The sequence below is a fragment of the Pleurodeles waltl genome, chromosome 7, assembly GCF_031143425.1.
Source record: "Pleurodeles waltl isolate 20211129_DDA chromosome 7, aPleWal1.hap1.20221129, whole genome shotgun sequence".
Taxonomy (NCBI): Eukaryota; Metazoa; Chordata; class Amphibia; order Caudata; family Salamandridae; genus Pleurodeles; species Pleurodeles waltl.
This window is the reverse complement of record NC_090446.1, coordinates 658,153,396-658,176,241: the sequence shown is the minus strand read 5'-3', so window position 1 is coordinate 658,176,241 and position 22,846 is coordinate 658,153,396.

Sequence of the window (22,846 nt, the reverse complement as noted above, 5' to 3'; positions counted from 1 at the left end):
GGCAGTTTCAGCGCTTCAACTTCCTCATCTGTGGGACACAACACTTTCTTTGTGTGACTGGCGTGAATCCAGTTGGGAACTCCCGCACACTTCACAGCGGTAGTGGTCGTCAGGATCACTTGGAAAGGGCCTTTCCAACGGGGTTCCAAACACGACTTTCTCACGTGCTTCTTTACCACGACCCAGTCACCTGCTTTCAGGGCGTGTCCTGGACCTTGGATCCGTGGCAAGGTGGTTGCTTCCACCTGGTGAGAGAAAGAGCGAACCACGTCAGCCAGACCTTTGCAGTAGTCTAACACCATATCATCTGTAATATTCAAAAGCGCGTTTGCGGGAACTGCAGGAAGTCTCATAGCCCTGCCCATGAGAATTTCGTGCGGAGACAATCCAGTCTTTCTATCAGGGGTGTTTCTCATTGACATTAGCACCAAGGGCAATGCGTCAGGCCATTTCAAATTTGTCGATGCACATATTTTCGCCATTCTTGATTTCAGTGTACCATTCATTTGCTCCACCAGTCCTGAGGCTTCGGGGCGATAGCTACAATGCAGTTTTTGCTCAATGTTCAGCGCTGCGCAAAGTAACTTTATCACCTCGTTATTGAAGTGACTTCCCCTATCTGATTCTAAAGAGATCGGGAATCCGAAACGTGGTATTAACTCCCTCAACAATAGTTTTGCAACTGTAAGGCTGTCATTTCTACGTGTGGGGTATGCCTCAATCCAGTGACTAAAAATGCACACAATCACCAACACATACTTTAGACCTCCATGCACAGGCATCTCAATGAAGTCCATCTGCATCCTACTAAATGGGCCACTGGCCCTGCCAATGTGGCTCGCGTTCACAACTGTTCCCTTTCCTGGGTTCATCTGCTGGCAAGTAACACATCAATGGCAAACTGCTTCTGCAGCTTGACGAAATCTGGGGTTAAACCAATCAGTTTTGAATAATCTTATCATGGCATCTCTCCCTAGGTGAGCTTGCCCATGATAGAACCGCGCAAGCTGTGATAAGAGACTGTTTGGCAAAACAAATTTTCCTTCATTTGAAACCCATAACTCATCTGGTCTCTTTATACATTGTGATTTAATCCAGGAATCTCTTTCATCCTCCCTGACGTTATTCTGTAATGCTTTTAATTCATCTATTGTATCTACGACCTTCAAGGCAAATGCTTCAGCTGGTTCGAGTTCTGGTTCACTTATCGAATTCCATTCATCCCTGAGTAATATACAGTTCAAGGCACAAAATCTTGCGACTTGATCCGCATATGCATTTCCCAGAGAAACATAGTCCTGTCCTTTTGTATGAGCACTACACTTTACCACTGCAACTTCGGCTGGCATTTGAATGGCGTGTAACAATTCCCTTATTCTCTCCCCGTTTTTCACTGGGGATCCTGAAGAAGTCAGGAAACCTCTCTGTGACCATAGTTGTCCAAAGTCGTGCACAATTCCAAACCCGTACTGACTATCGGTGTAAATGGTGACTTTCATCAATGCAGACAATTGACATGCTCTTGTAAGGGCTACAAGTTCTGCTACTTGTGCAGAATAGACTCCTTGAAGCCAGGACGCTTCCAAGACACCTGTTACAGTGCATACAGCATATCCTCCTTTCAAAATCCCCATCCCATCTCTTAGACATGAACCATCAACAAAAACAATTTGGTCATTTTCATCAAGCTTAGTATCCTTAATGTCAGGTCCAGGTTTTGTGCAAAATTCAGTCACCTGAAGGCAGTCATGCTCGACGTCTTCAGCGTCCTCAATTTCAGCATTTTCACCGGGAAGCAAGGTTGCTGGATTCAGCGTAGTGCACCTTTTCAGCTGCACATTCGGTGAGCCCAGAATTATCGTTTCATACCTTGTGAGTCTTGGTCCAGTCATGTGTTGCGTTCGGGAGCGGGTCAAAAGTATCTCAACTGAGTGAGGGACCATGACTGTTACTGGGTGTCCCATCACTATTCCTTCACTCTGAGTGAGGCTGATACCAACTGCTGCTACGGCGCGCAAACACCCTGGAAGTGCTGCTGCGACCGGATCCAAAGTAGCTGAAAAATACGCTACTGGTCTGTTTATGCCACCATGGGCTTGAGTCAAGACAGACAAAGAACATGCATCACGTTCGTGACAAAACAATGTGAAAGGCTTTGTGTAATCAGGCATACCTAAAGCTGGAGCCCTGCACATGCATTCTTTCAATTCAATAAAAGCATCCATCTCATCTTCTTTCAGCTCAATTTGATCCAAGGCATCCTTCTGGGTCAGCTTCAGTAAAGGCTTTGCTAGAGTTGAGAAGTTGGGAATCCACTGACGACAGTAGCCCACCATTCCCAAACACTTCCTCACCTCCCTCCTTGTCTTTGGTGGACTCATTTGAAGTACACTCGTTATTCTTTCCTTCATTATTCTCCTTGACCCTTTCTCTATCTGGTGACCCAAGTATTTCACTTTCTTCTGACAGAACTGCAATTTGGAAGGAGACACCTTGTGTCCATTCCTTCCCAAATGGTTCAACAGAGCAATGGTATCGGCTGTGCAGCCACTTTCTGTCTTTGATGCAATCAGTAAGTCATCGATGTACTGTACTAGGGTTGACTCGAATGGCAATTCTAACGCTTCCAAGTCTTTCTTTAGAATCTGATTGAATATTGACGGTGACTCAGAAAACCCTTGAGGAATTCGACACCAACTGTACACTCTGTCTAAGAATTTGAAACAAAAGAGAAATTGACTGTCCTCATGAAGAGGCACCGAAAAGAATGCTTGTGACAAGTCGATGACTGAGAACCACTCGGCATCGCAAGGGACTTGAAACATTATCACAGCTGGATTTGGTACGACAGGGCAACATTTAATTATGATGTCATTTATTTTCCTCAAGTCCTGTACAATTCGGACCTTTCCACTCGGCTTTATTAGTCCCATGATTGGTGAATTACATGGACTGCTCAACACTTCTTTCAGTACTCCCTGCTTTACAAATTCGTCAATGAGTTGGGCAACTTTCATGAGGGTGTCTTGTGCCATGTGGTATTGTGGGGTCTGGGGAAAGGTTGCATTGGGCTTTACAGTCACTTTCACTGGTTCCACTCCTTTCATCAATCCCACCTCTTTCCCTGTCATATCCCACACTTCCTTTCCAACTGTTTCCCGTAATTCAGCTGGAATATCTTCTTCAGTTATCATCAGGAAGAGACAAATCAGAGGATACTCTTCATCGACAGTTTCCATCTCATCCCCCTCTGCACTGTCCTCTTCTTCCCCATCACTGCTCGTCTGGATTTTGATTCCCTCGTTCGAACACATAATCGAACAACCCAATTTGCACAATAGGTCTCTCCCTAACAGTGCTATCGGGCTTGAGTCACATACCACAAATTTGTGTAACCCTTGATAGTTACCAATGCTGACTGGTATCGCATCTGTAATTGGGTTTGTCAGGTGCCTGTTTGCTACTCCCACCACTTGAACTGTCCTTCCTGAGAGTGGCAAATTTGGTACTTCAATGCTCTTAACAGTTGAACGTGTGGCTCCTGTGTCAACCAAGAATGAGACACGATGACCCATTACTCTTCCCTCCACGTACGGACCCTTTTGATCAACTTCCAAGGATGCTGCAAGCACACAATCTCCTTCCTCTCCTGAACTTTCACTCTCCCATACATTGTTTATTCCACTCTCACTGTGTAATGGGAACTGTTGTACGGTGCCATTTGTATTCATTACCTGACCCGAGACCTGTGGAGGAACCATCACTTGCTGTTGACTCATTGGTGCCAAAGGTATTTGCATTTGCTGATTAGGTACCATGGGAAACTGCTGCTGCATTGGCTGCATTTGCGTCATCTGCATACGGGGCATCTGCATTTGCTGCGGCTGCATGGGCTGTAATCCCTATAGCTGATTTATGGTCTGAAAATTTGGGTTTGGACCTCTCATTTTCGGTCCCCTCATTGTCTGAAATGCATTGACATCGTTGTTTTGCTGACCGACACCTGCACCTTCCTGCACCACCATCGGGCACTCGCGTTTCCAATGACCGACAATTCCGCACACGTGACACGGCATCACCTTTTTCAAGGCCTGCACACCATTCTGAGTCACAACAGTGTTCAAATCCGGACCATTATTCACAAAACTTCCTCTGCCTCTGCCTCTCGCCTGTGGCTGAAACGCCATATTTCCCTGCAACTGCGGCTGCGGTTGCGGTACCTGTTGTTGGAACCCTTGAAACCCTTGCAAACCTTGCAGACCTGTCTGAGCTGCTTTAAGCTGCATCATCATCACTTTCTCTTTCAACCTTTTCTGTTTCACTTCAATTTCGTCGCTACAGTATTTCGCATAATTCAACACCTCATCAATAGGTTTCGACTGCCAACAAATCAAATGCGACTTTATCATCTGACTTATCTCTGGTCTCAGCCCTTCCACAAATCTAAACACAAAATGAAGCATGTCCTTCGCCTCTATTGCTTCCGTGCCACTGTAGTTCTTGAACGCCTTCAACAACCTCTCATAGTAACTGTGAATCGACTCTTTAGCCTCTTGGGCAGTTCGATCTATTTTCTGCCAATCCACATTTTTCGCGGCAACCTTCGTCTTCAAATGCTCAATCACCTTATAGTACAGGCTCATCACCATAGGCGATGGTGCACCCGTATCCCTGTCTCTCTCCGGTTCACTTGTCGGCCAACCTACAGCTCTTTTGCAATCCTCCCACAAATCTGCCGGAACCACAATCTCAAAGAGAGTGTTCAGGTCTTCCCAGAGACATTTTGCAAGCTTCACAAACCTGTCAGTCTGTTGATACCATTCAATCGGTTTCTCTCTCAGTTTGGGAAAATCATCCGTAAAAGACTGAATGTCGCTTCTATGCCATGGTACATGTATTAATTTTCCCCCTGCTGTCTCCCTCATTGGTAACATGGTTACTGCATCACTACTCTGTGGTCTTTTCTCGTTGAGCTCTGGGACACTGTCTTTCCTTTATTCCTTTCTCTTTACCCATCTACTTTCCCATTTGTCTAAGCACCTCCACACTTGTGCACTCTGCAACAATTCTCTAAGGTGCGCCTTCATGCCTGCTGACCTCATGTGTTCAAAATCTGTGGTCCCGAAATCCAACCTGTAGCTCCTGCTCAAGTGTTTTGTCTTGTCTATGTCAACCCCGTTTTTGTCAGCTATTTCCTGCAAGCTTTTATGTACCTTGTTCACTTCTTTCGTAATCCTGGGACATAGATATCTCAGCTCTTCTTCCGAGTAGGACTCTAACCTATTCACACCCATAGTCCCTTCCACCAATTCTTGTGCTTCCATGTTCAACCTGACCCTGTTCAGATAATCTTCTCCCTTCCCGCTGGCTGAGCTTTGTGTGGAATTCAGACTGTTGAACCACTGTGTCAGCTGTTGCGCATTCAACCCCATCAGTGTAGTATTCACATCGACTGCCATTGATGGTTGCGGCAACTTTTCAGTGTTCGATGTTAGAGGTATTATCAGTGGGGGACTCGACCTCACCAGTGTTGACTGAGCACATATGGGACTAAACTCCATCAAGGACCCAGATCCAGTTGGTTGAGCCGCTATCGGAGTTATCCCTGGAGTGTTTTCTATGCACCTCCTTTCTGTCCCACTCTGCAGCATTAATCCCTGACCACTCATACCTAAGTTAGGCTGACTGTACAAAGGTACCGGTGGACCTACAGTAATGGGTAGTGATATCGCGTCTGGGTTCTGTCCATTTCCCATGTTCTGAGACATGTTCATTCCCACACTATGGGTCATCATTGCCGGCATGCCCATCTGGCTCCCCGTCATCTGAGCATGTGCTGTCCCCCCTTGCATCTGCTTTTGAGGCATCAAAAACTGTGTTGATTCGGCTTGTGCCAATGTCGAGTTGTGACCATTCTGTCCTCCCATTGCGGCTGTATCTAGAATCATTCCCGTACTATTGTCACTGCTGTAGTACCTTGGGATCTGCGGCTGATAATTTTCTGCTGGTTTCAACATGGGCACATCTGGATATATTCTCCTAACCTGCGGTATCTGCGGGGTGAACAGTAAACTCGGGTCCTTAGATCCCGATGATGCTCCTGAACTCTGAGTTTCACTGTTCTGTACCGGTGCCGGAGGGGCAGAACTGGTACTTGGACCTTGTTCTCTCTCTACATAAGGTGGTGGACGGTCGTTCAGCAATTGCATTATTAACTCCTCATCCTCTAACTCCTCTTCTCTTCTCAACTTTTCCTCGTCCTCTCTATCCTTGGAACACCTCCTGTTTGTCTTACAGGTAGCTTTCTTACCTGTCCCCTCTTTTCCTTAGTAATTGCGGGAAACAATTTTATCCCCTGCAATACATCTGACCTCCACACCTTCTGTGCATTATCCCTCCTAGCGTCCGCTAGTGTCTTTTCTACCTTCCTTATCCTAGTTTCGAACTTATTTTGCTGCTTTTGTCTAGCCATTAGTTCCCAAATTGCTAGAGCCTCAAACTGTGCTGGCCTTGGAGGTACCTTCATGTTGTACATTGCAAATCTCAAATTCTCTAGGATCCTTATATTAAATGTCCCATGGATCGGGAACGCTACGCTCCCATGTTTCTCTGTCAACTTGTGCCATTGCTTTAGCCAAAGGCACGGAGCTACCCCCTTTTCCTCCATTACAATGTAAGCTGGTGTACCTTCGGGTGGCGTCTCCTCTCCTACGCTCGCTTTAATGTAAGACTCCCCCTTCATCGCACTCTTGAAAGCCTTAAAAAATTTCCTTTTTCTCGTCTTTTAATTCACAAAGTTTGTAATCAATAAGTGACTTTAATTCCCGGAATACTCTTCGCTTGCCTTTCCCCTTCCAATCGAGCCCCACGGACTGCGTCCAATCCGTGCGCGACCCTTCTCTGCAACCAACTTATCCCAGCGCGGCTCCTAGTGACGTCACACTCACACACTGCGGCTGGCAAAGCCTCGCGGCTTGTCCTCCTTCACTCAGCTCCTCTCGTAACAACTTCTGGCATGTATCGCGAGCTACCAAAAATATAAAACAGATCTGTCGGTTTACTACAGGAGGGGTAACACAATCGCTTCAGGACCTTAGGGATTTTTCACTAGCCTCGGCAGTTATTCCATCTTTCTCAGTCCCCACTTTCGCAAGCAAATCTGACCCGCAGACTCTGCTCTCAACTTGTCAATGATCTATTCTAGTGCACTTAGAATTTGTCAAAGCCCGAAGTCGAAGTTTCTTTCACTCCCTTAACACACGTACTGACTCGTTGACCACGCCCGATCAACCTACTAAACCGCCCAGACCACAACATAAAACAACATACTCCGGAGTCTCTTGACCTCGCAGGGCCCGTCTCAACTACAACAACCACGTGGACCTTTTTCTGCACAAAGCGCCACATACACGTGAAGTTCGACGACTTCCCTACTCTCACTCTCGGAGTCGCACCTCCGCTATTTCTATGAAGTTCGACGACTTGCCTACTTCTACGCTCGGAGTCGCACCTCCGCTATTCTCTAAAATCCTCGCAACCTTTTCACATGGTCTGCGGCAATAAGCTGTGCAAGCGCAAAATCCTAACTTCTCTCGTACCGTCACTAGTACCACCAACGCCAATCTCACACCTCCATTCTCTTCATTTGCAAGCTCCGAGATCCCGGGAAAGTCGCGGTGGACTTAGCCCATCATCATTTTCTCAATCTGTTTTACCCAAGAAAATCTAATTCAACTTCTCGAGTGGGATCTCAAAAGTCGAAACCGTTAATTCAACACCATGTACTTTAAGAGTACGGGGTCCCAAAAGGCGAAACCGTCCTCTGCTACCATCTACTGATAGAGCGTTCCGTACTAATAATTTACCTATTCTTTGGACGCTCTTTTGGCCGATGAATCTTTTGGCTAAGTGGGACCCTCTCCACCCTTAATCAGTCAATTTAATTAAACCAATAATCAATAACGAACATAAGCAATGCCCTGATCAACATAACACTTAACAATTAATCCAGAATACATTTCGGCGAACCCTGACCTTTCGGTCAGGAATAACCACACCAGATTATTCAATGTTAGTGAATTTATTTCCCTATATTAGCAAAGCTAGCACAATATATATGTGTCTCAACACCAAATGATAAACATAAATGAACATTAATAGCTGTCCATAACGGCGAAACAGGTGCAATCTATGTAGCATTTGAATAACAAGGCATTCGATAATAGCAATGCAAAACACTAGAACTATAATCTGTAATGAGCTAATTGCATACATTTAGTCAGCATAACAAGGTCTCAAATTGCATCGTGCGACAAAAGGAATCCTCATCTAACCTCAAATCAGCATCGGCATGTGGGACTTCATGCGAAAACAATTTAGCAACATTAATTTGGAAAACTCCTAACTAGGGCTCTTATCAAAATCAGCAGTTGGTTACCTAAAAGAAACACAATGCAATTGTACAATTTCCTTTCATATTTACCAATTACAATCAGCATTCAAGGAAGTCTTCGTCTCACAGGTACCGTTTCTCGATCAGCATGGAGCGGGGCAAAGGGGCAGGGGTGGACGGGGCAGTTGCAAGGTAAACTACTACTTCATGCAAAGGGACAAATCAAAGTTAAAGTCTCTAGGGTAAGAATCATTTAAGTCTCTTTCTCTCGATTAGAGAAAGCATCAGAGTCTCTCAAAATGGCGTCGCAGCAAGATGGGCCATAGTAGCTACAAAATGGCGGGTATCGGGCTGGCAATAGCGGTAATGGCTGTAATGGCTGGTTTCTCCTTGTGCACCTGGTTTAAGTAGACAACAGTTCAAATCCAGTAGGGTCTTCCATTGGAGGGTTCATAGGTTGGCTTCAAATTATCCAATCAAAAACAACAGTTCTCAAGCTTTTACTTAAGCATACATTATCCTTGGAGACGGGTACGCAAGTTGCAACATTTTATACCAATTAACTCACTTTCAGAGCTTCCATTGTCCGCACCTGCAGATTGACCTTGGAGCAAAGAGAAAAATGCCAGGCTGGCACGAAACCTTAAGATAAGCATGTGAACGATCTCAGTGGAAAAGTACAGCTTCAAGCAGAAATACACGTTTAATAGCACATTGGAAAAATACGAGCATCTAAATCGTGAGACCAGGCAACTAGGCCGAAGCCTGCACTAAAGTAATGCTAAGCTAAAACATTTCAAACAAACAAATCACAGCACACGTTTATGATTATGTCGGATTAGTGCAATTCTAATACATCACGTTACATAAAGCACGCTTATAAATGTTGGCAAACTACTCTGAGGGCACATTTTGTCCCCGTACAATCTTTATTAGTTCGGTTAAAGTCACACATGATTGTTTCACACTACGTTTATGCGTCAATAAATGTAAAACCTTCATTTCAGCTTCATCAGGTTTCACGCTTTCTTTGTAATTGATTTCTTCCGTGCACTCTTGCCTATTACCATTGTGTTGCTAGGTCCTGGGTGATCTTGGAGATCCCCTCGGGTGTGTGAAAGAAATGCATCCAAAATGCATCCCCTCAGCCGTGCAGACTCTAAGATGGGCTGAAACATCATGGTATACTTCACGTTTAAATGTCTTAGTCTTGCTTTAGCTTCCATGAACGTTGCTTTTTGTTTCTGTACGGCCTTGGAAAAGTCCGGGAAGATCATCACTTTATGATTGTCCACCTTTATCTCTCATTTCTCTCGCGCCCTTGTCAGCATATGGTCGCGATCCCAGTAATGTAAGAGACGAGCAGCTATTGGCCAAGGTGGCATTCCAGGTTGCAGCGGTTTTGCTGGGACCCTATGCGCCCTCTCCAGCGCATAGAAGGTGGAGAGTCCCTCTGATGCTACCTCCTCTCACAACCATCTCTCTAATTAGGATACCGCATAGCTCCCCTCCAATTTTTCAGACATACCTACAATGCAGAAATTATTCCTCCAGGATCTATTCTCTTTGTCCTCCACTCGGAGTTCTAGGGTGCACACTTTCTCCTCCATCGTTGTAAGCCTGATCTGTAAGGAGCCCGCCTCCGGGTTAAGTTCCATCAGTGTCTTCTCCATCGTGGTTACTCTTTCGGCCAGTTTCCGATGATCGTCCTTGAGGATGCCAAGGTCTAGTCTCAGTGCATCTATCTTGGTTTTGAGTGATTCTCTCATGTTTGTGATGGCTTGCAAGATGTCTGTCAGCTTGGGGACCAGCTGGGGTTCTTCTGTGATGATATGCTGGTTTGTTGGGAGTATTCCATTGCTCTCCCCTGTTCCGTTTCTCTTTTATTCATCTTTCCCATGGTGGCCAGTGGGGGCAAGTAGTTTCACAGGTTGCACTCTAGTTGGCCTACTAGCCTACGTGCGCTCCGAGGCCTCCTGACGAAGGGCCCCTTGAGATGTTTCAGGAGCGATGCTTGTCTTGTTTTATACCATCTTGGGTGCAAGGCCGGGTGCCCGTCGTATAGAGGGATTCTTGTATGGGGTTCTGACGATTTTGCTACGGCCACTTCTGGCCCTCTGGGTTCGGTCCAAAGGCCTCTCAGTGTTGTAAGGTTGGGGGTACACACAGCCATTCCCCCTTCTGGCTTTGGGGGCCCTCTAATGCTCCTGTTGCAGTAAGGTATTGTTTGCCTTCAGGGCACTCTCCTATACTTGCTGTGTGCCTGGTGACTATGTGTTCTCTGTGCCCTCCAGTGCGATCCCCACAATTATTTTTCTGTCGTCCCCTGCAGCACCGCCAGCAGTAGTGGCCCCTCGAATCAGGTTCCTCACCTCCTTCTGTTGCCTCAGTTTTTGTCCTGCTGGAGTTCTGTTCATTACATGGCCTCTATAGTTGTTTTGACCCTCTTCAGTCGCCTTGTATGTTGAACAGGTCTATTGGTAGCCACCTAGGGTCACCAGCCTCTTGCAGGATCCTTCCTCCGAACCGTGGTTCCTCTTCTGCTCCTTAGGCACCTCTTTATTATTTTCATGCCCCAGGCATCGCCATCTTGTTTCAGCCCCCTTGCGGCTGCTAGGGGCCCATGGGCACAGGGACCCACCTAGGATCCCTGCTCCTGCCTGCTGCTTTAGGGGCCCACAGCGGGGGCCTGGGCTGATTGCAGGGGAAGCACTCAGGGCTACAGCTGGAGGTTCTAATGTCCTGTGGCCTCCTCTCCCTGTCCCTCGGCCCCATTGCCGCTCTGTAGGCATGTTGCCGATCGCACAGCTCCCTCAATCTCCTCGGACCCCTCCAACTCTGCACTCACCAGTCAGTGCAATTGGTGGTGAGACAGGGCTGACAGGGTCTCAAGATCTCATTGTGTGTACATGCAGGTCCTCCCTTGCTCCGTAGGCATCTCCGCAGTTCAGCGCATTGGGTGCCGTCATATCGTCTCATCCCCTCGCGGTTGCATGAGACCTCGAGTATTGTCTTATTCAATCACTCATGCGGTTTTCAGGTCCCACATCTAGGGCTCAGGTGGTCTGTGAAGGGGTTGCCCGGGGACCCAACTCGATTGGGGCCTCCATGTATGCAGGATTGTTAGGGATGTGGGGTCGCCGGGTGGGAGCTCGGAGACACGCGTCCTACTGCATCGGCTGATGGCCACGCCCCCAATGGAGAATGACTCCTGTGACCTCAAATCCAAAGTGATTTTACTGATTGCAATAATTTGTACTCTGTAGGCCAGGGTTGAGGATGCAGAAAATCTGTCCAGGAGGATCCTTTCTGGAAGGAGTTGAGTCCCCTTATCCAACAACCTTCATGGAGACATGGCGTTGCTCCTGAATGCCAGAAGGATCCCTTTCGCCCTGCTTTATAGTCAAACAGGTGCATCACTCTCTTTCACAGACACTCTTTACCTCTTGCTCCCCCAGTACCACTTCACAACTGCTAATCATTAAACTCCTAAACTTTCAAGATCACAATGCAATCCTTTCAATAAGCCCAAAATCACGATCAGCTCCTTCATCAAGCCTCTCATATTATATTTCCAGACTATATCAAGGCAGCAGACTCAACAGAAATTCTTTGACGTCAAACAGCAATGTCCATTCCTTATGTAGTGCTCTTTCCCACACAATTATGTGTTGTTCATAACTCATCCTCTCCATTCTTTGACTCTCCAGAGGCTGCCTGGGCATGGGTCAATGAATAACAATCTCTCCACAATTATGACCGCCCTAAGGGAGGTTTGTAGATGGCCCCTACCACTCCGAAACCGACCATTGCTAGGTCCTGGTCCTGTCACCGCCCCAAACCTAAAAACAGGAGGCGTGACAAGAAAGATCGCTGGCAGCCTTAAGAACTGGCCATAATGAATCCCAGCCTGAATCTGAAGATGGCAACACCCCTCAGCAGTCCCAGGCCATGTCCTAAACTGAGGGTGACATCACAGCAGCTGACATAGACTTAATGATGAAATCACCAACATTATAACCACCTTCAAAAGTTGCTGAAAGAACACACCCTTGACCCAGAGTGCTAAAAAACATATGTAGCCTTTTAATTTGATACTTGAAGATGAGGAGATCTTCCTCAAATGCTCTAGTTTATGTGTTCAGTTGCTGTTGATGGTTGTTCTGTGGGCAAAAGATGCTTCCTGGATAGAAGTGTGGGGGTGGGGAGAGGTGGGCACTGTTACATTGGGTGTTATGTTTTGCTTTCATTTGTTTTAGTATATTTTACCATGAAAACATGCTCTTCCAGCTGTCCCATCCATTCTGTGACCCTACCTCTATTGCTTCCCTCATATGTGTCCACTTGTCTACCGCCAATTCCAACATGGAGTTTACTCTTCTCTTGGAATGTAAACAGTCTATTGAACCATATCAAATGCACTACTTAAATCCTTTCAGCAGCACCACCACCATGGTGTATCTCTATTGCAGAAGACCCACCCTCTTCGCACTTGCTCCACTTTTTCATGAAGATTTGGTTAAAACTGAGCCTTTCCCTCTGGCTTTATCAGAGGTTCCAGAGGTACCGCAATTCTTCTCCACAAGTCTTTCCCCTTGGTGGGTACCCAGGTATTCCATGACCCATTGTGTAGGTTTGTAGGGGTGGTAGGCACTTTGTCAGGGAAGCCTTGAACCTTCTTTAGGGTCTATATTCCCCACAACGATATATCCAAATGTTTCAAGATCTAACCCACCTTGGTGTCTAACTGTACTATGTCCTGCATAGACTATATTTTCCTCCCAGCCGCTGAACTCCCTGCCATAAGGGGAGCCTCCATGCTTCTTCGAAGTATAGCAGACCACTCTCGGCAGCTTCTCAAATTCAGCCCACAAGCTCCCCATAAACGCATGGTTACACCCTAGGCTGAAGAGCTCCAATCATATTTTTATACTAATATGGCCACAGTTGAGAGTGCTGACACTCTGTGGGTGGCAGGTAAACTGACGATCCGAGGGGTGGTGAGAACGTACCAGGGGCAAAAAGAGAGAGAGAGAGAGAGACAGGGAGAGAGAGAGTGCCATAGTTGACCTTGAGGCCCTCATACTTACCACTGAAACCACACTTTCACTTTGCGCGACTGAAGCACTGACTGGACAACTCAATTTAAACAGAATGGCACTTTGTCACCTTGTCTCCCATTAGGCTTGTCAATGTGTTGATGCACGACTATTCAATGTGTTTATGAACCCAGTGATAAAAGTAGCATCCTCCTACACCAACTGGCAACCAGAAGCTTTGAGTCAAACTTTATTCCCGTCATGATGACCACGTCGAGTGCCTTAGCTACCTCAGCTGAGGACATTGAGGCTGCTTTTGCTGCTTATTACAAAAACCTCTATACTCGCAATCCATGTTCTCTGGTGAAATGCACTTAACCACTGCTGACAGATAAACCCCACCCTCACTATAGCCCAGCGAGAATCTCTAGATGATCCTCTCATGAATGAGGAAATTCAAATGGCTACCCAGTACTTGCTCAAGAAAACTCCAGGCCCAGACATATTTCCTCTTGAACACTACTCTAATTTCAGCAGCATTTTATCCCCACACTTGCTTCAGCTCTATACAGAAGCAATACAGGGAGGTTCTTTCCCATGAGATCTTGACCTGGTGACTATAGTTGTTATCCCTAAAACCGACCAACCATCAGCTGACTGAGGGGCATACCATCCCATTTCTTTGATTAATACTGACGATGAAGTCTACGGCAAAATGTTAATGACTAGGCTCCAGTTAATTGTCTGCTCCTTAGTCCATTTGCACCAATATAGCTTCATGCCGGGTTGCAGTATGAGACACTATATACTACATCTACAGGTCACCCTTGCTCACATGGATGAGTGCCTGGCTGGTAAACAATGCCACGAACACAATGGAATGGCTTAACTGGAATTGGGGGGAATGGTTTGGGGAGCTGTAGGAGGTTAAATGGCGGGAGGCATGCACGGCCCCCAAGAGCTAGTGACCTTGGCCGCCTATGTCAGATACAATTACACTACTTACACCAGCCCTACATGACCCCCGGCACCTGAGTGCGGCAGGTATCCTTTCAGACCCCATTTGTAGTGCTGATTACCTTTATATGGTGTGGTAATGCCCATGAATTGCCCAGTGTTGATCTAAAATTGGTGACACCCTCTTGACCATTCTGGTTGTTCCAGTCCAACTGCCTCCAAAACTGGCACTGTTGTTTGTGAGGAAGGATCTTGGAAGTTCCTGGGGGAAAGAGCTATGGTGGGACTGGTGACCTTGTTAGCAAAAAGGGATATAACACAATCCTGGAAACACCCTGATTCCCCAAAGTTTGAACAGTGGCATACTGGCATGGATTTGTGTACCAGGCATGAGGAACAGATCTATAAGGCCCAAGGCTGTCCTAAAAAAATATCAGAATTTGGGGTAAATGGTGGGAGTATAATGGATTATCTGCTAAACTGGATAATATGCTTGCTATGGATGATCGAACTGTAGGGTTGGGGTGGGAGAGGTAGACGTACAGGGACTGAGATAGAGTTTAAATACATGTTAATAAGAACCTGTTTATAAAAAATAAAATAAAAACTGAAGTATTGCTATTTAATATATCTTTGGACATTATACCAGCGGGATTGCATGCCACTTAAAAAGGTCATCCAAAAAGATATCAGAAGTGAGATACTCAGAGGGTCCTGATGCACTAACTGATGATAATTATGCCTTCTTGGTCAGTTATGTATGAGCCATTCTCAAAGGTGGCCTACACTGCCACTCCATTGTTAGTTGCATAACCTTAATAAAAATGACAGTGTCACCCCAGATTCTTTTTTTAAGACAGCTCTACATTTTTTTTTTATACATTCTTTAAAAAGAGAAAGTTTTTTTCTAGTTAATCTTCACAGGAACCCCAACATTAAAGTAAATATTTTGAAGCTATCACAAAAATATCATTTATTAGCCCTACCAACCTTGCATCTTTAATATTTTGGAGTATCTGCAATCCAAGACAGATCATTTTCAATTGATTCACAGAGTTCAATAATAGCCTTTTATTGAAGATGCTTCAAGAATTAAAATTACCAGATTGGTTGAGTTTTATTCTGATGCTTAAAGCACTCACAGCCTTTAAATATAGAGGTTACATGTATTCATTAAACAATGAACACATTTTAACTGGCATTTCATATTCCCTCTAACAATGCATAAGCCTTCTTAGATAATTGCAAAGAAATGCCCTCATCATCACCCCTGCTTTTGTTAAACAATGGAAAGAGATAAGGGTTATGAATATTGGGTTTGTTTCAGCCGGTAGCACAATTAAAGAATGTTTACATTTTCAGCTGATAGAATGATAGGATTGTTTCATTTTGCAAACAACATACATTACACTGTGGCCCTCATTATGACATTGGCGGTAAATCCCGCTTGCGCCATGCCGACTGTCGGAAACATAACGCCGCAGTGGCGGATAACCGGCAAGCATATTATGACACACACATACCTATCCGCCACTATACAGCCACACACACAAGTCTGCAAGCCCAAATGTCAGTGATAAACTGGCAGTAGCAAAACCCACACCTTTACGCCGACAGAACTAAGCCCACAGCATTATGACCCACGAATCACTGCAGCGGACATTCAATGGCGGTAAACCATTGGCGGTACATACCACCCAGGTCAAAATACACACACACTAACAAAACAGCACCACATTGGACACATCAAACTACACACACCTGACACACATACATACACCACACCCACACACTCACACCACTATAAAACACCCACCCACAATACCCAAAATCCTTTATGACTAGAAAGAATTGATACTAGAGAGAGATAGCAAGAGCACCCACACAACCAGAGCCACATAACGTCATCACCTATACACCATCCACACACTTTACATCACATTACCCCACACACCCTCACCCTCATCACTCACACTACACCCATGGCACCACAACGACAGTGGATTCTCTGAGAAGGAGCTGAGGGTTATGGTGGAGGAAATCATCCGGGTAGAGCCACAGCTATTTGGAGCACAGGTGCAGCAGACATCCATTGGTAGGAAGATGGAGTTATGGCGGAGAATTGTGGACAGGGTCAATGCTGTGGGCCAGCACCCCAGGACAATGGATGACATCAGGAAGAGGTGGAACGACATACGAGGGAAGGTACGTTCCACAGCAGCAAGATACCAACTAGCTGTACAGAGGACTGGCGGTGGACCCCGACCCCCTCCCCCACAACTAACAACATGGGAGGAGCAAGTCTTGGCAATCATGCATCCTGAGGGCCTGGCAGGAGTAGGAGGAGGACTGGACTCTGGTAAGTCAAATCTCTATTACTGTCACCCCCCCCCCTACCTGCATGCCATCACAAACCCCTACCCTTACCTCACTCCCATCACTCCACCACCTCCCACATACCCCATCATCACAACCCACTCATCCCAATACCAAGCCCTGCATGTAACACCAATGCATGGACACCCCTCACAGACCTGCATGGACACCTATCACCACTGCATGCACACTGGAGAGAATCATCTAGCCCACCAAATAGCAACTCACACATAGGCAAAGCAGGCAGGGAAACAACAGCCATAGAGGCCAACACACCCATGCAGATGATGTCACACGCAGAAACAATAACACTGCATTTACATCTCCACAGTTCCCCAGCCACTGTCACCGGAGAAGAGGTGCTAGCAACATCCAGCCCCTCCCCAGAAGAGGCCCACAGTGATAACAGCAGCTCTGCTCACCTGAATCTGGATGACCAACCTGGCCCATCAGGGATCTCTGGGCAGTCGGTTACCCAGGCACCACAGAGCCTCCTCCCTCAGGAAACACCACCACAGCACCCACCCAGCCCATACCACTGTCCCCAGGACACATCAATCAGCAGTGTGTCCACCACTACAGGGACCACAGGCAACCCCAAAAACACAGGACGATCAGGGACCTGGGGTCAGTGGCAGTGGGCACACGGTTCAGGGAACAGAGGCACAGGACAACAGGGAAGCAGGGAGGACTGCTGTGCGACAGGGGAAGGACAGGCCCAGGGAACCCACTCTCCAGGAGACACTCACCAACATCCTGGGAGCATGCCACCATTCCCAGGAGACAATGAGCCAAATACTGGACAAGTTTCATGAGAACATGTGGCTCCTCTGCCCTTGCCATGGGATTCCTCACAGAGGTCAGTAGCCATGATAGGTTGGGGTAACCAGGGTCACCTGCAAATATAGAGGGACAACTGTTAGCCACACACCAACCCTTAGAACCCATACAATACCCATACACCAACACCCACTGGGTACGAACCAGGGCTCACCTATTAGCCACACCCTGTGCCTCTGGAGTTGAGCCATCACATATGCGATGCTGCTATTCCTCAGGATAAAGGCATTATGCACAGACCCAGGATATTTCGAATTGACGTGGGAGATGTACTGGTCCGCCAGGCACACAATCTGCACATTTGTGGAGTAAAAGCTCTTTCAATTTCTGAACACCTGTTCATTTCACCAGGGAGGGGGGACAAATGCTATATGTGTACCATCAATTGCCTCAATAATGTTGGGGATATGACCCATTGCATAGAAGTCACCTTTCCCTGTGGCCAAATCCTCCACCTGGGGGAAAACGATGTAGCTGTGCATGTGTTTAATCAGGGTAGACAACACTCTGGTCACTACTGTTGAGAACATTGGCTGAGACATTCCTGCTGCCAAGCCCACTGTCACTTGGAAGGATCCAGTTGCCAGGAAATGGAGCACTGATAGCACTTGCACAAGAGGGGGATCCAAGTGGGGTGATGGAAAGCAGATATCAGATCAGGCACCAATTGGGCACACAGCTCTGTGATTATGGCCCTGTCCACTCTATAAGTGAGGATAATGTGCCTGTCCTCCATTGTTGCCAAGTCCTCCAGGGGTCTGTACATGGGGGTATGTCTCCATCTCCTATTCATCCGCAGTGGTTGCAATCTATGGGGAAAAATGGTGAGGAGCTGGTTAGTAACTCTTATTTCCAACCACTACACTTCACTGCATGTTGTGATTGTAACAGTATTTTATTGGAGAGGTCCAAATGGTGCATATGTGTACTGTGACGCAGTTAGGAGCCATGGCCTGCCCCCCCTCAAATGGCATCCACCTGTCCTGTTTGGAGGGGCAGTTGGAAACGAGGTAATTCTACTAACGTTGTGCGCCGTTGAAGGCGGTGGTCAAAAACCGCCGTGCATCTCCTCATTGGTTAACATTGGGCCCTATAGGTTACAGTGGCCAATGGTGATGTTCACTGGCGGTGGCGGTATGCACCGCCGCGGACGTGACCACCATTTTCTATCAGTTCGAACACTTACTACCTGACCTTCAACACGAGAGTACCTACACTGCAAGTGCTGCTGTGACCTGTGTCTGGAACTGACCATGGGTCGTGTCACTGGGGAAAGGGCCTCTGCCTTTACCTCAGCAGAGTTGGAGAGACTGGTAGATGGGATCCTACTCCAGTACTGAATGCTTTATGGGCTCCAGACCAACAGGTGAGCACACCGTGAGTGTGATGCATTGGACATGAAGGCATTGAGTGCTGTGTGTGAAGGCCTCATGTAGGGGGGGTTGGTGGGTGGGCCCTGAGCAGCGTGCTGCATGTATGGTGGGCCATGTCTGTGCTAATGGGGATGGGAAGGGGACAGTACTGACACAGATTCCTCCTCTAATGGAAGCTCCCTGGTGGTGGCGGACACCTCTGTGCCCACCCCAGCTACAGATACAGCCGCCGCCCCCGTATCAGCACTGCTCTCCCAGCAGTCCCTCAGCACATTTCCTATGCACGCTCACCCAGGAGGGTGGGCATCTCCTTCACCCCAGGCACCTCAGGCCCTTCCCCAGTTAGTCCTGCTGCCCTGAATGAGGAGGCTATTGACCTCCTGAGATCCATCTCTGTTGGGCAGTCAGCCATTGTGAATGCCATCCAGGGGCTGGCAGCCCAATTGCAACAGACAAATGCATTCCGGAAGAGCATTCACACTGGCATGGCGGCCCAACAGAGATCAATCCAGGCTCTGGCCTCCTCTCTGATGGCAGCCATTGTCCCTATTTCTAGCCTTCCCCCTCCAACGTCCTCTACCCGATCCCATTCCCCTCCACCCTAACATATCCCAAGCACACAGGCAGACGAGCAGGCACCCAGGACAACACACAAGAGTGGACATAGCAAACACAAGCACCACACTTCATCCCACAGGCACTCACACAAACACCATCAGATGCAGACATACCAACATTCACTGCCTCCACAGTGGCCCCCTCCCTCCCAGTTGCGTCTCCACTCACACCTGCATGCACTACATCCTCATCCACTACCCCCATCACCAGTATACCTATCAGCACACGACCCTCACTGGCAGTCACCACCCCGACATCCATGCACATGTCCACTGTTTCCTCTCCCACTGTGTCTGTGCCCCCTCCTCTCAAAGTACACAAACACAACCACTCAGACACAGAACAGCTATCCACCTCACATGAACATCCAGCCCATGCACCTCTACCCAAACACAGCAGACAGACACCTGCTTCGACCACTCCCTCTACATCCACTCCCAGACCATCTCCATCTTCCCACCCCAATGTCCCTAAGAAGCTTTTCCTCGCCAACATTGACCTCTTACCTAGTCCTCCCCCAACCCATCCCTCACGTCAGGCCAGGGTGGTCAAAACCCAGGTAAGCACCTCAGCCACCCAGTCCAGGGGCTCAGTAGTGTCCACAGTGACACCAGGTGGGAGAGGATCCCGGGCACCAGGCAGCTACACTGATAGGGTGCATGCACCAAGTGCTGCAAGGAAGGGCAAGGAGGCACCCCCAGCTGCTGCAAAGAAGGGCAAGGAGGCACCCCCAGCTGATGCAAAGAAGGGCAAGGAGGCACCCCCATCTGGTCAAGAAGTCCCCAGCTGCTGCCTAGAGGAGCAAGGAGCCATTCACAAGCTGCTGGTAGGAAGGGCAAGGGGCTTGCAAGGGGCTTGCAACAGCAGGCAAAAAGGATAAGTGCTAGTGCTCAGTCGGAGCCCCCACCACCAACCATGGTGGGTCAGCTGTCCGAGGCTGGAGGGGATGGTCTGGGGCCTCCCCCCACTACTTCCAGCACCGCCACCAGCACCACTGCCATCAGCAGCAGCCTGAGTGGGCAACCATCCAAGGCTTCAGGGGATGGGCTGGAGCCTCCCCCCACCACTGCCAGCACCGTCACCAGCACTGCCACCACTGACCTGCTGTCACCGCCGGCAGACAGTGTGTAGTCCTGCATCCATGGGCTGTTGTGTGGCCTGGCCCTTGCAGATCCTGTGGGTCTGACACCAAGGTGAGAGACTGTGACCTTGCTCTCCCCAAGATGTGCATCACAGGGCACAATGCCCCCTCCAGAACCAGTAGAGAAGCCATCCACTCACCGCATCCCTCCCAGGATGAAGCAAACTGGGCACAATGCCTCCTCCATAACCAGTAGAAGAAGCCATCCACTCTCCGACACCTTACCAGGATGAGGCACACTGGGCACAATGCCCCCTCCTGAACCAGTGGAGAAGCCATCCACTAGAGAGACTGTGGCCTTGCACTCCCCAGGACCAAGCAGTGGGCAAATCACTCACTTGAAAGACTGTGGCCTTGCACTCCCCAGGACCAAGCACTGGGCAAGTCACCCACTTGAGAGACTGTGGGCTTGCACTCCCCTGGATGGATCAAGCACAGGGCATGTAGCCCTCTCCAGAGCCAGTGGGCAAATCACCCACTTGAAAGACTGTGGCCTTGCACTCCCCAGGACCAAGCAGTGGGCAAGTCACCCACTTGAGAGACTGTGGCCTTGCACTCCCCTGGACAGAGTGATGGGCATGTTGCCCCCTCCAGGACCAGTGGCGTTGTACCATCTTCCGGCTGAGGTGCCCCCGCATTCCCCGTCCCCCTGAGGTGTCTGTCTACTTTCGACCTGATGCCCCTGCAGTGTTCTCTCCGTGTTGTTGCAGGAGTGAGGTTGGCCCTTGGGCTTTGTGATGTGGCCCTGTGGCCCACGGACTTTGAGGACTGGGCAGTATCCCTTGCATTGTAAATAAAAATACTTTTTAATTGGATGCACATATTACTAATATATTTATCTTATTACACTCTTTTTACTCTATTTTGGTTGTACTTGCATTAATCCTGAGGGGTACGGGGTGAATATGTAATGTAATTGCATCTGGTTGTGTGTATGGTGTTGGGGGTGGGGTGTTGCGTGTGTGTGTCACTCTCTTTTTCCTCCCCCCTTCCCCTGTGTGCAAGGTGGCAGTACTCACTGTGGTCATCTTTGCCGGCGTTGGTCTTCATAGTGGAGCAGAAGGTAGAAGAGCATGGGGAAGACATGCAACTCGGGCTCCATGGCGGCGTGGTTCTTCCTGGAGCGTCCAGAGGTGAGTTGTTTCCCTTCTGTGCAGTGTTTACGCCAGGCTTTTGACGTTGTTGGTACCACCCTGGAAAAGGTGGCGGATAGGTGGGTGATATTACTGTGGGCGGTACTTTGTCTTCCACCTGGCTGTTGGCGGTTGCCGCCATGCTGCCTGTTGACTTTGCCCTGTCGGTCGGTGTGTTAAAGTGGCTGTCTGTCTGAGCGGTTTCTGCCATGGTCATAATTTCATATTTCTTACCACCGGCCTGTTGGCGGTATTATCGCCGCTTTATCACTGACTGCCAGGTTTGTAATGAGGGCCTATGTTTTTTACAGGGTAGAACTGAGAAAACAGCAGATTTGGTTTAGAAACTACATTCCTCAAAGCAAAATTCTGCTATAATAGATATTTAGTATAGGAAACATCAGCTGAGACACTTGCAGATAGTAGAAGCAAGTGGGTGACCAGGTAAGAGTTATATATTTAGGTGAGGAGTGGTGAGATATGAATGGACTCACAAATTCAGATTTATGGGGTACAGATATCCATTGGTTGAAGTTTTTAACAGATGAATGTTCAATTTCACATCAATTAAATTGAATAAGATATCCTCACCTTGTATTCTTTCTCCTGTTGCACTGGGAACCAAATCTTATTTTGGAAATATACATCAAGATACCCAATTTTCTACCTGTGATAATACTACAGTATTTGTATTAAAGCTAATTGTCCAATAAAAATATATAGCACTCCCTTTCAAATCTCCATTATCCCACATTTTTCGAATGACCTACAAAAATGATGAAAACTAGACAGCTGGAATATTAGTCTCATTATTAATACTCATATTAATAAGCTTGTGAAATGTCACTTTGCTGGCCAAAAATGTTCACCTATAGGGAGATGCCTAAATTATTGATGTGACCATGAATGCATAGTTAAGTTTGTACTGCGTATTCATTTGGATATAACAATAGTGAGCTACTTTAATGAACTTGCAC